This window comes from Balaenoptera borealis (assembly GCF_965194805.1).
Source record: "Balaenoptera borealis genome assembly, chromosome: 12".
NCBI lineage: Eukaryota > Metazoa > Chordata > Mammalia > Artiodactyla > Balaenopteridae > Balaenoptera > Balaenoptera borealis.
Window position 1 is genome coordinate 93,870,447 of NC_138869.1, and position 14,224 is coordinate 93,884,670.

General features: G+C 40.4%; 1 long non-coding RNA gene across 1 annotated transcript; it reads right to left on the bottom strand.

Annotated features, from left to right (window-relative positions):
- Positions 1-4,796: 4,796 nt before the first annotated feature.
- LOC309607672 lies at positions 4,797-13,496 on the bottom strand. The gene is made up of 2 exons (XR_014232496.1): positions 8,759-13,496; positions 4,797-8,417 (listed from the first exon to the last, which is right to left on the bottom strand). It is a non-coding gene; the product is annotated as an uncharacterized lncRNA (long non-coding RNA).
- Between the last annotated feature and the right edge of the window lie 728 nt (positions 13,497-14,224).

The window sequence follows — 14,224 nt, forward strand, 5'->3', positions numbered from 1 at the left end:
AAAGAGGAAGGGGTCGAGAATTCACTTTTCTCTCCTGAAGCCCAGTAACTGGGTCAGACTGTCTATTCTAGCCTCCTGGAAGCAAACGGTGTTCTTTTAAAAAATATCACACCAAAGTCATAGCTGGAGAATTATTATTATAAAAGCTGGGTTGTTACAGCAGATTCTAACGTCTGTGGAAAAAGAATCATCTTCATTCAGAACTCATATATTACTAACACAATATGTAGCTCACCCTTTCACAATTATATATTATGTGATAAGTTCACCATACATCTTCAGCAAAGGAAATATAAAAGGAGAAAACAACCCGACTTCTGCTTGCAAGGAGTGACACCCCCTGTCACAGGGCTTCCCCTGTATTTCACACCATTCTAAGGAGGAAAAAAAACTGAGTCTGTGGACAGATTTTCCTTTCATTAGGGTAAGAGCTGCATTTCATTACTTTAAAAATCCTCGTTCATTTAAACAACACTAAATGCTTCCTGGTCTGGATATATAAAATTATTGGATGGGCACTGCTGGCCATTCATCTGAGACCCTGATGCGCCACAGTCGATTTTTGAGAACTGCTCTGCCACTTAATGTGACAAACATCCAGCCTTGCAGTTTAAGAGATCTTTGAGAAAGGCCATCCCCACATGAAATGAATTTAACAGCAGCAATTTGTCATTTTGCCCTTCCTTTGCTGGGGAAAAAAAAAATGCTGGTGATTTCTTTTGACTTAAACTGGGCATTCAAAAAGCTGTTTTTATTAATGAATCATATTAAGCCACTAGAGAAAGGCTCCCTGACTCTGTTTAAATAACAGGCTATGATTCCTCTCCCCTCAAGCTCCCCCCCACCCTCATTTGGCTCCGCTGCTATTAATTGAGGAGTTTCTTTGTTTCTTTCCTAATGAAGCTAACAGAACACATCTGTCAGGTGCTCGTATTCTTTGCCTGTCTATAGTATGTAATAGACCAGCTGGAGGCTATAATGCTACACAATACCCCTGGCCGTTACAGCAACTATTTATTCCTGGGCTTTTCCTCCGAAAGGGATTTGAAAAAAAAAAAGTCTGAAATTTGGGCCTAATTGCTATTTACCCAGCGATAGACACCTGTTCTAGCTGAGACATTGGCTCATGAATCCTTCACCTGAGACCTTAGGGAGAGTAGAAGGGAAATTTCAAGCAGCTGCCAGGACATTTAGATATAGAGAGGTTTAACTCACAGGGTTTGTGTGTTTATATGTATATGCATATATTTAAAAATACTGTATGTTTAGTATGCACACCCATAACCAGAGGGTATATATTAAAAGCCATGTACCATTATTTCACAGTCAATTGCTTATCTGAAGGCTATACACATACTGGCATACAGCTACAACTGTGACTGCTTTAAAAATAGTGTACTGAGGCTGAACTCAGTATCAATAACAGACATGTGTCCTTCAAAAGTCCATTCCAGGCCTTAGGGGAAAATAACTTCTTAGGATGAATCAGAGGAAAAACTTTAATCAAACATAACTTTTCTTAGAGAGATTCAGCTTTGTTTTAGCCATTCCCTTTGCCAAATAGCTATGATTTCTCTCTTTTGACATATTGTACTTGTTTTTGTTTTCTATCTTGATCAGAGGAGCACAATCTTCTGTTTATTTATTTTTTGAAATCAATAATGGTATTTATCCTTGTTTTCTTGGTTGGCCTTCATGATGCCTCTTTTGCCCACTAAAACTAAATGGAAAGAGTCCATGGTCATAATAACAACATTTACTTCCTAGGAAAAAATAAAATACAAAACCCAAAAAGTAATTAATAATGGAGACTCTATGTATCATACGTAATAATATCACCTAATGTTAAGTTTAGTAGTAGTTTATTTTATTCAAGTTTATTTTTTCAAGTATTAGATCACAAAAAGTACTGCCTTGAATTTGTAGAAGAATGAAAATTAGAGGAATAGGGTGTATATACATACGTATACATATATGTGTGTGTGTGTGTGTGTGTGTGTGTGTGTACCCTGACTTCACACTCTCTTAATTCCACTGCCCCATTTTTGCTTGAGATGTTTATGTGAAGAGAGAAGATCAGAGAGACTCAGAGAGACGTAGCACAAGCTCATCGGCAACAGAACAGAAGTAAAATGTTACTGCCCTGCTATTTTCTCTGGGCTCTAATCAGAGGACCTTCCTGCTGCAGAAGGCTGGCAGGGTGGGGGAGGCGGGAGGGTTAGGTGGGGAAGGAGGAGAAAGGAGAAGCAGGGTTCTTGTTTTCCTTTTCTTGGCTTTCACATCTTTTTCCCATTTGGTATGACTTCTGAGCTTTTGATGTGTACTCCATTGGTATTGCTGGAATAGCTTCCCACTTACGTACTGTTTTGAGAAATTTGGCTTTTCTGAACAAATCAGATAATGCTGCCAAACAACACCTAATTTGTTACCAAACTAGAAAATTATTTATTATTTCTCCCAAAGGATACATGAGCTATATTAGGTACTGGTGTGAGAATTCTTGAAATGAAATTAAAAGGGTGAGAGGAGATTTAAGTAAAATGCAAAAATACAAGTCATAAATGAAACAAAAATTATCTGAGAGATATGCGCACATGCACACACGCGTGCACACACACACACATAAAACCATGCTGGTTAAGAAATTCCCCCTGGTCTCATCTGCACCCAGAGATGACTGAAAAGTCAGAGCCTTAGGAGGCGGCTGGCAACGGCAGGAGAGATGGACAGTACTCACATACAAATGAGTGCTTTGCCTCAGGGCTCACACAGTTGGATAGAGAGCTGATGCTGAGACAGAAATTCATTTCCCAAGAGAAAGGAGAGAAGTGCACGGGGAACTCAGGGTCACACCAGAACAGGTGATAATGAAATTAGAGTTAAGGAAGGCTGGAAGAAACCAAGGCCAGATGGGTTGGTGAAACTGTCATCTGAGATGCCGGCTAAAAGCAGACATGGTATCTCAGGACGGGAGAAAACAACTGTTGGAGGCACACGTTAGAAAAGAATCGTACTCTCCTCTCTGAGGCAGGCCGTCTCTGTTTCTAGGTGACAAGGTTCTGAAAGTGGATGATGCTAGGAGACAGATGGTGTGACTGAGATAGATAATGCCTCTGCGCCTCAGTTTCCTCTCTGGTAAATGGGGATAATAATACTTACCTTCTTCTGCTTGGGAAGGTTAAATGAGATACTGTTTGTAGAATGGCTAACACAGGTGCACATGGTTGGTATCGATTACACGATAACATTATTGTAATTCTTTATAAGTGATTAAGTCATTCTTATAAAAACGACAGGAAGGGCAATCCCAGTAAACCTGTCCGCATGGTTGCCTACTTTCAAGAACCCTAATAGTGAACGTGCCACATCGAAAAAGAGAAATGAACCCTAAATATCTCTTGCTATTCTTAGTAGGTTTTTATATATGCAGTATATTATGAAAGATAAGGATTCTGTCAGAAAGAATTGAGAAACTAAGCAATGCAGAGAAAATACATGGGAAGTGTTAAAATATAGTATTTATGTCATGTCAGGGATCAGTGTTGGTCCTATAATGCAGTAGATTTTGAGCTTGATGGAGGTAGAGGTTAACATTTCTGAGAAGTTTTTCTTCCCCGGCACTCTGTTCATAATGCCACCTTAGTAATTGTTGTGTGAGGCATTTTGTGTGAATTGTTTGATAAACACACCCTTCTTTCTCTGGGCTGTGATTCATTTGCCTTAAAGTACATTTTCCTGACTCTCCAGGAGCAGGGAGCCGTGTTGCATGCTGTAGTGTCACTTGTGTCTGTGGATACAAAATCTTCTGGATACTCTTCTTATCTTCAACCCTACCCACACTGAATCCTACCTTCCCAAGTAGACACCAGACACCCCATCACCACACTCCCTTGGAAGCTAGGGTTCAGGCACATGGCCAGGGCTCTGCCAACCAGACTTCCACATGTAAGATTTGAATGCAGATGAAGGCATCGTTGGAGACTACTATCTTGGCAAGCGTGGCGGCAAAGGTGTTCTGTTTCTTGGTGTTGGTGCTGGCAGAGTTTCTGGCAACCAGTGCTGAATGCCACATTGCCAAACGGTATTTACCGGGTGTTTCCATAGCAAAGAACTTGCGTGACTGACCAGCTCTCTGGTTCGATCTCCAATCCTTCTGAAGATTCTGGGAGCTACCTAACACCCTTTAATAAAAATCCTTTTCTTTTCCCACTAGCAATTTTTTTGTTCGTTTGTTTGCTAGTAAGACTCTTAACCATTGCACAGGTGTTACATGTTTTCTAATGCAATTAAGAGTAATGGAAAAATTTTTAGTAAGTGCAGAGAAAGCACTTACCTCCCAAGCATCCATTTGCCCTTGGCAAAACAACCCTTTCTCTCTCCATGCATATTGAGAGAGAGAATTCAAGGAGTTGCTTGCAGCCTTATTTCACCCACAAGAAGGGAGCCAGCTCCAGGGTGAATACGATACAGTGGAAAACATAGCAGACAGCCAGAAAGAGACCATGTGCTTGATGACATCCTTGGGCTACCAAAGCTACCCAACTCTGAAGTCCACCTAGATATGGATTTACTTGCGATGAGAAGTACCCTAACTTACCAAACACTCTTTTTTTTTTTTTTAAAAGAGCAGCAGCGATGCTACTGACATGACTCACCAGTTTTTTATAAACTGTGAGGAAAGTAAAAAGGCTTCCAGTTAAACTGACACAATGTGTTTGCTATTTAGAATTTTGTTTTACACTTCTTGCAAGAGCTCTTTTATACATATTTAGACTTTTGTGTTTGTCATTTATTACTTCAGTGCCTAGATACTTAAAAAGGAAAATGTAAGTGAAATAAATTTGTCAAATATTCTAAAGCTCCTTCACATTCTCTCTTTGGCCTTCCAGATCTGTTTGTCGGCTTTCCTCTGCCTGGCTCTGTGCCCTGTGGGGCTGACCCCTGTGGACTGGATCTTCCAAGCTTAGTGCCAAATGGATGCTGGTTGGTTCAACCAATGAAAGGCACCATCTGGAGACCAGAGGACATGAGGAAAGGGAGGTTGTGACATTTCTTCCAGCTGTGGCAGTATCTCTGGTAGTAGCTGGGACCCTCTGGGACTATATCTTCTCCAGTTCTCACTGAGTTTCTGTTAAGATTTCCTTCCCTATTTCCTTAGTCTTAGGGGTAGTAATGGCTTCTTGGTGGGACCACATTTTTGTAAGTAGTCCTTTCATCAAAATCTTTGTATTTGACTCACTGATAGGGAAATCTGATTCCTGACAGTTGTCTGAATGGTACAGAATCCAGTCTATTCAAAATCTTTATATTTGTGTTTTCTTTCTCCCCTTAGTTTCATTCCCTGTACCATTAAGAACATTGATGGGGATTCTCTGGTGGCGCAGTGGTTAAGAATCTGCCTGCCAGTGCAGGGGACACGGGTTCGAGCCCTTGTCAGGGAAGATCCCACATGCCGCGGAGCAACTAAGCCCATGCGCCACAACTACTGAAGCCCGCATGCCACAACTACTGAAACCCATGCGCTTAGAGCCCGTGCTCCACAACAAGAGAAGCCACCGCAATGAGAAGCCCACGCGCTGGAGCGAAGAGTAGCCCCCGCTCACCGCAACTAGAGAAAGCCCACGCGCAGACCCAACGTGGCCATAAGTAAATAAATAAATAAATAAATAAAAATAAATTTAACAACAAAAAAAAGAACGTTGATAATGCAGCATTTCTTAAAGGAATGGTCACTCTTTACTCCAGTAATACCATCAGATTTAACTTTACGAGGCAGTCACACTCCTCTTAACGACCTAATATTGTTTCCTGTGTAATAATAAATCTCTTATGCACTCATGCGTATCTGTGCCATCTTTCCCATTTCTGCAGCTCTCCTGTCCAGGTTCTTGCCTGGCAAATGTCTTCCCGTCGGCTCGGCCTCCAGCCTTTCTATTCTCCTGCTCGTTTGCACACCACGGTCACACCCATGCCCTCAAACCATCCAGTACACTCCTCTGTCTGCAAGATACACTTATTCCTATTCCTTGCCTGACAACTCATTCCTTGTGTAACCTCATCTCTTTCAGATCTATTTTTTCTTTCAAAAAAAGCACAATTTTTTTTTTTTAATTGAGCTCCTAGTACATACCAGCCACTGTGGTAAGAACTGTGGATACAAAAATAAGGTAGATTTTTTTCTAAGCTTAGGAAACAGACAGGTAGGAAAATAATTATACTGCAGTATAAATGTAACATATACAACATGTGTTTTGTTCAATCTCGTTAGTCTGAGGGCAAAAATCGGGTTACATTAACAGTGACAGCCCTTTCTGCTTCTTTTTCTTCACTGACCACTCTGCTCTATATCTTCTGGAGGGAACCCAACTGATGGGCCCAGAGATTAACCTCTCCCAGTCAGATAGACTGTTATGTGCCAGGTCTCAATATATGGATCAATAGCTGGGCCACAAGTGGGCCCCCCTGGGGTGAGGCGCTCAACCTGGTCCAGCCAGGGACTCCCGTTGTGCAAGCACTAGTTTGGCCCTGCTTCTTCAACTTGGGGATGTAGCCTGCCTGGTGTAAACTGGAAAGTTCTGTGGGATGCGGCAAGTGTCATGATTCAGGGTATTCTCATTAGCAAGACACAGGCTTCTCTCCCAGAAGTACCGCTGTCTCACACTGAGGGGCAGAGCCCAAACCCCAGTTCTCCTGACCCACTAGAGTGCCTGGAGCGGAAAGTGCCCTCATAACAGAGGCTCTCACCTGCCCCTCTGGAGTCTCTCTGCCCTGGTGTCCCCTCTATAGCCTCTTCCCAAGAATGCTGCTGAACTCTTAAAGACTGCCCACCATTCTGTCCTTGCCTGATCCACGCTAGACTGAAAACTTGCTGCTATCTCCCTCTCTGACCATCAGAGATGTCCCTCTGCTTCATGTGGCCTGTGCTTTTGGAGGGTTTTGCCACAGAGCCGTTATGCTTTTAGTACACAATTTTTCCTTCGTGCTGATATTTCTTATATAGGTGTGCCTCATATTAATGTGCTTCACCTTATTGTACTTGGCAGATAATGTGTTTTTTTTTACAAATTGAAGGTTTGTGGCCACCCTGCATTGAGTAAGACTATAGGTGCCACTTTTCCTACAGCATTTGCTCACTTCATGTCTCTGTGTCACATTTTGGTGATTCTCACAATATTTCACACTTGTTCATTATCATTATATTTGTTATGGTGATCTGCGATCAGTGATCTTTGACGTTACTACTATAACTTGCTGAAGGATTAGATGATGATTAGCATTTTTAGCAGTAAAGTATTTTTAAATTAAGGTATGCACATTGCTTTTTTTTTAGACATAATGCTATTTCACACTTAGTGGACCACAGAATAGTGAAAACATAACTTTTATATGCACTGGGAAACAAAAAAATTTGTGTGACTCATTTTATTGCAATATTCACTGTATTGTGGTGGTCTGGAACTGAACCTGCAATATTTCTGAGGTATGCCTGTACTTGACAAATTACACATTCATCTGAGTCACCATGAAAAATAGAGATCCCTAATCCCACCCATAATTTCTTAATAAAGCTCTCCATGGGAGATACTTGGGGATCAGTTCTTTTAACACATGGCTCCTAAAGTCTTATGCCATAAGATAATTTATTTCATAATTCTCTCTTTCCAAAAGTCATCAGCTTTCCAGGTGTGTCTGAGGTGGGAGTGAGTAAGAGGGGCTGCGTTAGAGAGCAGGTGTGGGGCCACCGCTACCCTAGTGACCAGTGCTACTCGGTGCCGTCCAGGCACCACTCCTGGACTGCAAACTATTAGTAGTCTAGATGAGAGAAGCACAGATGCTAAAGTAAGTGTTTAGAATCCAACAAAGGACGAACTGGTAGACACCGTCCCCACCTCCAGCTACCTTAGAGCCAATAAGCAAACAAAGATTGTAACGGGGAAGACGGAGGTGCTCCAGAGTACGCAACAGGGTCTCCATCTCACCTGGGGAAGTGCAGGGGAGGCTTGGGGAGGAGGGCCATGTCACGCTTGGGTCTGAAGAGTGAGGAGATGGTTCCTGTGCGTTGCGAGTGGATGGGGCAACGTGAGTTCTCCTGGGTGGAGAGCTGCAGCGGGTTCTAGGCCAGAGTGTGAGGCCAGGAAGTGCAGATAGGCTGGAGCAGCAAGAGGGTCCAGATCATGCCAAGTCTTGCCAGCCTTAAGTGAGCAGTTTGCAATGGGAACATTCTGAATGGTGGTACAGAGGGCAGTGACAAGTGCAGACCACTCATTCCCAAACCTTGCCGATCAGATCTGCAGTTCAGAGAACTGGGGAATCTGGATTTCAAAACAAAACAAAACAAAACAAAACAGGAACTTTGATAAGGTTTGAGAGTTAAGTTTAGTCACTTTTAGAAATCCATATCAAAAAGAGATTCAGGGCTTCCCTGGTGGCACAGTGGTTGTGAATCTGCCTGCTAATGCAGGGGACACAGGTTCGGGCCCTGGTCTGGGAGGATTCCACATGCCACAGAGCAGCTGGGCCCGTGAGCCACAATTACTGAGCCTGCGCGTCTGGAGCCTGTGCTCCGCAACAAGAGAGGCCGCGATAGTGAGAGGCCCGCGCACCGCGATGAAGAGTGGCCCCCGCTTGCCACAACTAGAGAAAGCCCTCGCACAGAAACGAAGACCCAACACAGCCATGAATAAATAATAAATAAATAAATAAATAGATACTCCAGCATCTACCTTTAAAAAACAAAAACAAAAACAGAGATTCAAACAGCAAACTCTGAATTATGGCTGTGTATACATAATAGAACATAGGGTATAATAACACAAAGTTTATGGAGCCAGTTAAAAGAGTTAAAAACTTACGCCACAAATATTGAGTTGAAGAGTGACTGCGCTAATCATGCAGTCATACTGTTGATGAGCATGATGAAACACATTTTGGTTTTCTTCTTTAAACTTGCAAACTCAACAAAGTGGGATTTTCAGTTTGTTGATTTATTTTTGATCAACCAGATTGTTTTCTAACTCAGTAAAAATAGTTCTTTGAACTTAATTGTTTTTTTTAAATTTAAGCCAACTTTTCTCTATTCTGGATCTATTTGTAGGTGTGCAAGCTGCAGATGAAAACAGTCTGGAGTCTTAGATTTTGTCCTTTCTCTACCTAGTCTCATACTTCCTATGTTATGGGATTTCTCCTTTTGAGACCTGAAATGGTTTCCTAAGACTACTGTAACAAATTATTACAAGCCTAGAGGCTTAAAACAATTCAAATTTATTATCTTATGTTCTGGAGGTCAGAAGTCTGAAGTGGGTTGGTAGGGCTGCCTTGCTTCTGAAGGTTCTAGGGGAGAATCCAGTTCCTTGCCTTTTCCAGCTTCTAGGACTGCCTGCATTCCTCGGTTCCCATCTTCACAGCTCATGACTCCAACCTTGGCTTCTGTCCTCTCATCTTTTTCTGCCTTTGATCCTCTTGAGTCCCTCTTGTAAAGAGGTTCATGATACATTGGGCCCACCCAGATGGTCCACAGTTATCTTCCCTTCTCAAAGTCCTTAATTTAATGCAAGGTCCCTTTTGCCATGTAGGGTAACATATTTACAGGTTTTTGGGATTAGGGCATGTGCATCTTCGGTGGGAGAAAACATTATTCAGCCCACCACAGGCCTTGAATATACTAGAAATTTATTATTCTTGTTATTTAAAGCTTGGAAATAAAGCAAAAAGTTAGGAAACATGTTCTTTTAATGTCAAACTGAGGCTTAAAAAAAGAAAAACAGGTTCACCCCAGTATTACTTAATTATCTAAGGAGTATACCTGTGTTTTGACCATTAATTAAAGATTCAGACACTGGACAGTACATGATAACTTATAAAGCTTTTCAGGGAGAGATGCAAATAACTGTTGCCCAGTAGAAAGGAAAATCCCAAAGGCTATGGTTTTGTAATTCCATAGAACATTAACCAGTTTTTTCTCTATTTCAGTAAACTTATTTAAAAAATTTTTCCTAGTAATATATCTGTTCCTCTTATTTTCATTTTAATCAGTTTTACCATTTTAATGGCTAAACAATCAGCTGAAAAAATTTTTAATGCAGATTCATGTTGTATTTGTCTGAGAGTCATGGTTTTAACTTTTTGACAATTATAGCTTGACAGTAAATTTGTCTGCTAAACTATATTAAGTGGCCCAGTAGAAAACCTATATTGGCTTAGAAGATATTCAATAGTCCCTCCCAACTCTAATAAGAGTCTATGCTGATCTCTACCTCGTATCTGTACTCCCAAACCAAGATTACACTCTCAGGGAAGCCAACCTAATATAGATTGAATTTTCATTTCGATACATGTTGAAGTTTCAGTTTTCTTCTGCCTGCCTCGAACACAATTAGTTTTCTATACGTTGTCACCATTTTTCTGGCTGATCTGTGGCGTTGTTGGCAGTCCTGATGAATAGCTGATCCTGCACACTATAACATTTACATAATAAAAACTTACTTAATGGAGCTTGACAATCAGCACAACTAAAAGGTGGGTGAGAAAGAGAACCAGCAGGCTGGGAACTAGGGAGTTGGCATGTCTGGCTTGAATCTGCAGAGCAAAGGGAAGCTGACGTGACAATTAATAGGTAATGAAACCAGCTTGCGCTGTGAGAGGTGCGGGGTAGACTAAAATCATAAACTGTTGGGGGAAAACAAGATTAAATACTCTTGGTTTAAAAATAAAGAGGGGAATTCACTACTGATGACCTTCTTTTGAAAGGTAATAGGAGATGAAATGTAAATTGTCATATAAAAATATTTTAAGAGATGTGTGACTATGTTATGTGTTCCCACAGTTTAAAGTGTGGCATTCTTAAATAATATGTAAATAACTGCAGAAAGACATAAAAAAGTATTGTGTTAGAATTCTGTGGACAAACTTGCACCCCATCAGCCACTCAGACACAATTAACACATTCCTAAAGCAACAGAATGTAGCAATACGTTATTAAGAAGGCATAGAGTCTAAGCGATTCCATGTTATTGCTGTCTGATATTATCTACCAGAGAATATTCGTAATTAAGAAGAAAAAACACACTGACGCTCAGTGAATACTAGAAGACTGTAAGGATTGCACCCTCTCTGGATAATATTTTTCTTTTTGTTTAATTTGGTAAGAAACATAAAGAAAGAGGAATAATGCCTCAGTGATGAGGCAAGGTGGATGATGAAAGAAGATATTAAAGAAATTGGGTGGAAATAATACTGGATCGTATCCCTTGTCTGCAAATTGAACTCTGACTTTCTCACCTCCATTTTCATTCAATTCCTTCAGTCACTTTCAAGTTCACCCTTTTACTTTTGATTTACATGACATATATTTATTTTCCTACATTTCAATCCAATCTGTATTTTTTATTTCTCACTAAAAGAAAAATCTTTTTCTAGTAATGCCTGTATTAGATAAGCAGCTGTCACTGTGCATCACTGTACCCTGAAAACAGGGTCATATGCCCTGGGTGGGGGTGAGGAGGTGTGAGAGGGTCCTAACCAAACAGAACACCTCTCATAGCTTTGGTAGGAGGAACCGTTATCGCTTCCCTGTTACCTTAAGGCAAGAGTCTAAGAAAGGGAATGTCCTAGAAGTGGGCCGAATGTTCAAGGGACTACAGTGGTGGATTTTTTTCATGCCAGAGAAAGCAAAGTCTAGTAAAAGTGTTCAAGATACTCCCTTGAGATGATTTCCCTTGAGAAATCATTAGAAAATGATTTCTGAGAGCTAGGGAGAATTTAAATTAGGCTGCTACAGATACCTATAGATAGCATCAAACAACCTCCATTTGGCTGCCTAGGTAGGGAATGACGGCCCCTGGATGTGATCAAAGCCCCCCTCAGTTCTCTGGGGTACCCCGTGAGTCGAACCCATCACAGCTCATTTAGATGCCGCACAGCATTTGGCAGGGTGCAGGAGTTGCTTTTCCTCTCAATGCTTAACCTCTTTTCTCCTAGATACAAATGTCAATATTGGATTTAGTCTGGTTGAATGAATGTGTCAGAGGGGAGATTAGTGACTGGCAGCCACAAAAGGGTTTTTCAATTGGCAAAAGTAAATTTCTCACACATGAATCAAAACAGTTTGAGGTGGAATAGAAGCAAGGGGGAAAAAGCCTTGCCAAGTTGAGTCATGATGCGTCATTAAATGGATTTGAAAACTTCAGCGTGGGCATTTTATCTAGAAGCTCCTGGATTCACCCAGCAGGAAGTGAGGGGTGAGGGAAAGAGGACATACACCTTAATATCTTCAACAGGGCATTTCTGTGAAAAGTCTCAGCGTATTTATAGCACGAAACCATCCACATTAACCATTAGCTTCAGATAATTGGAGTGCCTAGTTCATTATAACAATTCTTAGACCATTGAATGTGATGAATTAAAATGGTGGAAGTTTTATTCTTTTTTTATTTCTGATATATACATTTTAAAGTAATAACTAGAATTATGACTTATAACATTATACCAGAACATATAAGATTTTTAGAAATTTCATGTAACGTCTGAAACATTTATATTAACATATTTCCATACAAATAAGAACCTGCAGTATAAAAAAACAAACAAACAAACAAAAAGAACTAATACTAAACTTTCTTTGGGTTATTTGTATGGAAGTTTTAATTTTTATTGGCGGTTTCATCCATGTCTTTTGAAGTTTTGACTGTGCTGCTTGCTTTATTCTTTGTTTGCCTTGAATACTTTTTTAACACTCTTACATCTCTGCTTTGACTAGTTGAGAATAAATGCAGGTGGTTCCCACCACAGAATCACTTTTCTTGCACAAATCACACTTCTGGCGTAATTGCTAAGGTCATTTGTCTGTGTTCACATTAATGCTCCTAGTCATTTTAAGTATTATGGGCATGTTTATTTCAGGGAAACTGCGTTCTGCGGTAGAAGGAAAAATAACAAACAGCCTTTGGGGTGTAGGTATTGATTTACTAATCAAAAGCAGTTCTGAATTATCGTTTTCAGGTTTAGCAAAACATGTTAACAGTTATAAACTTAGAAGTCTCAAGAAGGGAACTTGAAAGTTATGAAAGAAGAGCAGGAAGTATCGACCTACCTCCTGGTCAACTCTGTAGATTCAATGAGAGCTGATAACAGAATGTTTAGAACGTTTCCAAATCCTCAGAAAACATCATTTTCATTTCACTAGCCACTTCAGTTAAATCTACTAAATTCGAAGCTTTTTCCCAAATGACTGAAGAAAGCAATCAGTCAATTTACTAAAGCCTATAAAGTCAGAGCCTATGGCTGGCCCTTGCTGACTCCCTGAATTTTTCTATATCAAAAAATAAACAACATCTAAGAAGTCTCTACTTTGTAAGATGCATTAGAAAGGCCTTTATTTTTCTAGTAATAGAGAATAATCAGGTTACATAAACGAGAGTGAGATTTGGTCACATGTACCAAAACCAATGTCTTAACCACACAAGGTTCATTCTCTCACCTGGAACAGGTTGGAGGTTTGGCGGTGGTGCGGTGGCTTCATATTTAACTGGGACTCTCGCTATTTCTAATTTAGTTTTCTGCTATCCTCAGCCCAGAGCCTGGACAAGATACAAGGTACTTGCAATTCTAAATGCTCAAAGAGGCTCTTCTGTAAGAGACAGGTACATAGAAATTTAGCTATAATAAATAAATAAAATTATAGGGACATAGAAATAAGAGGGATTTTTTTCTTTCTAAGAAAATTTAGGAAGAATGGTAATTAACAAGAAGCAGGGGAAAAAATGTGTGCAGAGGGGATGAGAAATAACACAATTATTTTTTTTTTCACTCCTCTTTCTCTCTTATTTATTTCTCATAGTTAACCAGTTAAGTATGACCTGACAGTTCTTTCTTCAAAGTGCTGTTTCAATCTTTTCTTTCCATTCTTCCACATCTCCATTGCTACTGCCCCAGCCCCGACCCCTCCTGAACTACTGCAGATTTTGAAATGGTGTTCTCCTCCAATTCTTCTTTAATATTGCTCTCATATTGTCATTTTCCCTTAAAAACATCCAGGAGCTCTTATTGACTATAGAACAATTTTGGAACTTCTTAGCTTGGCATCCAAGGCCCTTCACAATCTTTCCAGTGTTTTCTACAAAGACTCCTCTCTGTTCCCAGCTAAACTATCCCCTTCATATTCCTTGGGATCCCTACTTCTGTATCTTTACACACATTCTTCCTCCTGCCTAAACTGTCTTATACATTC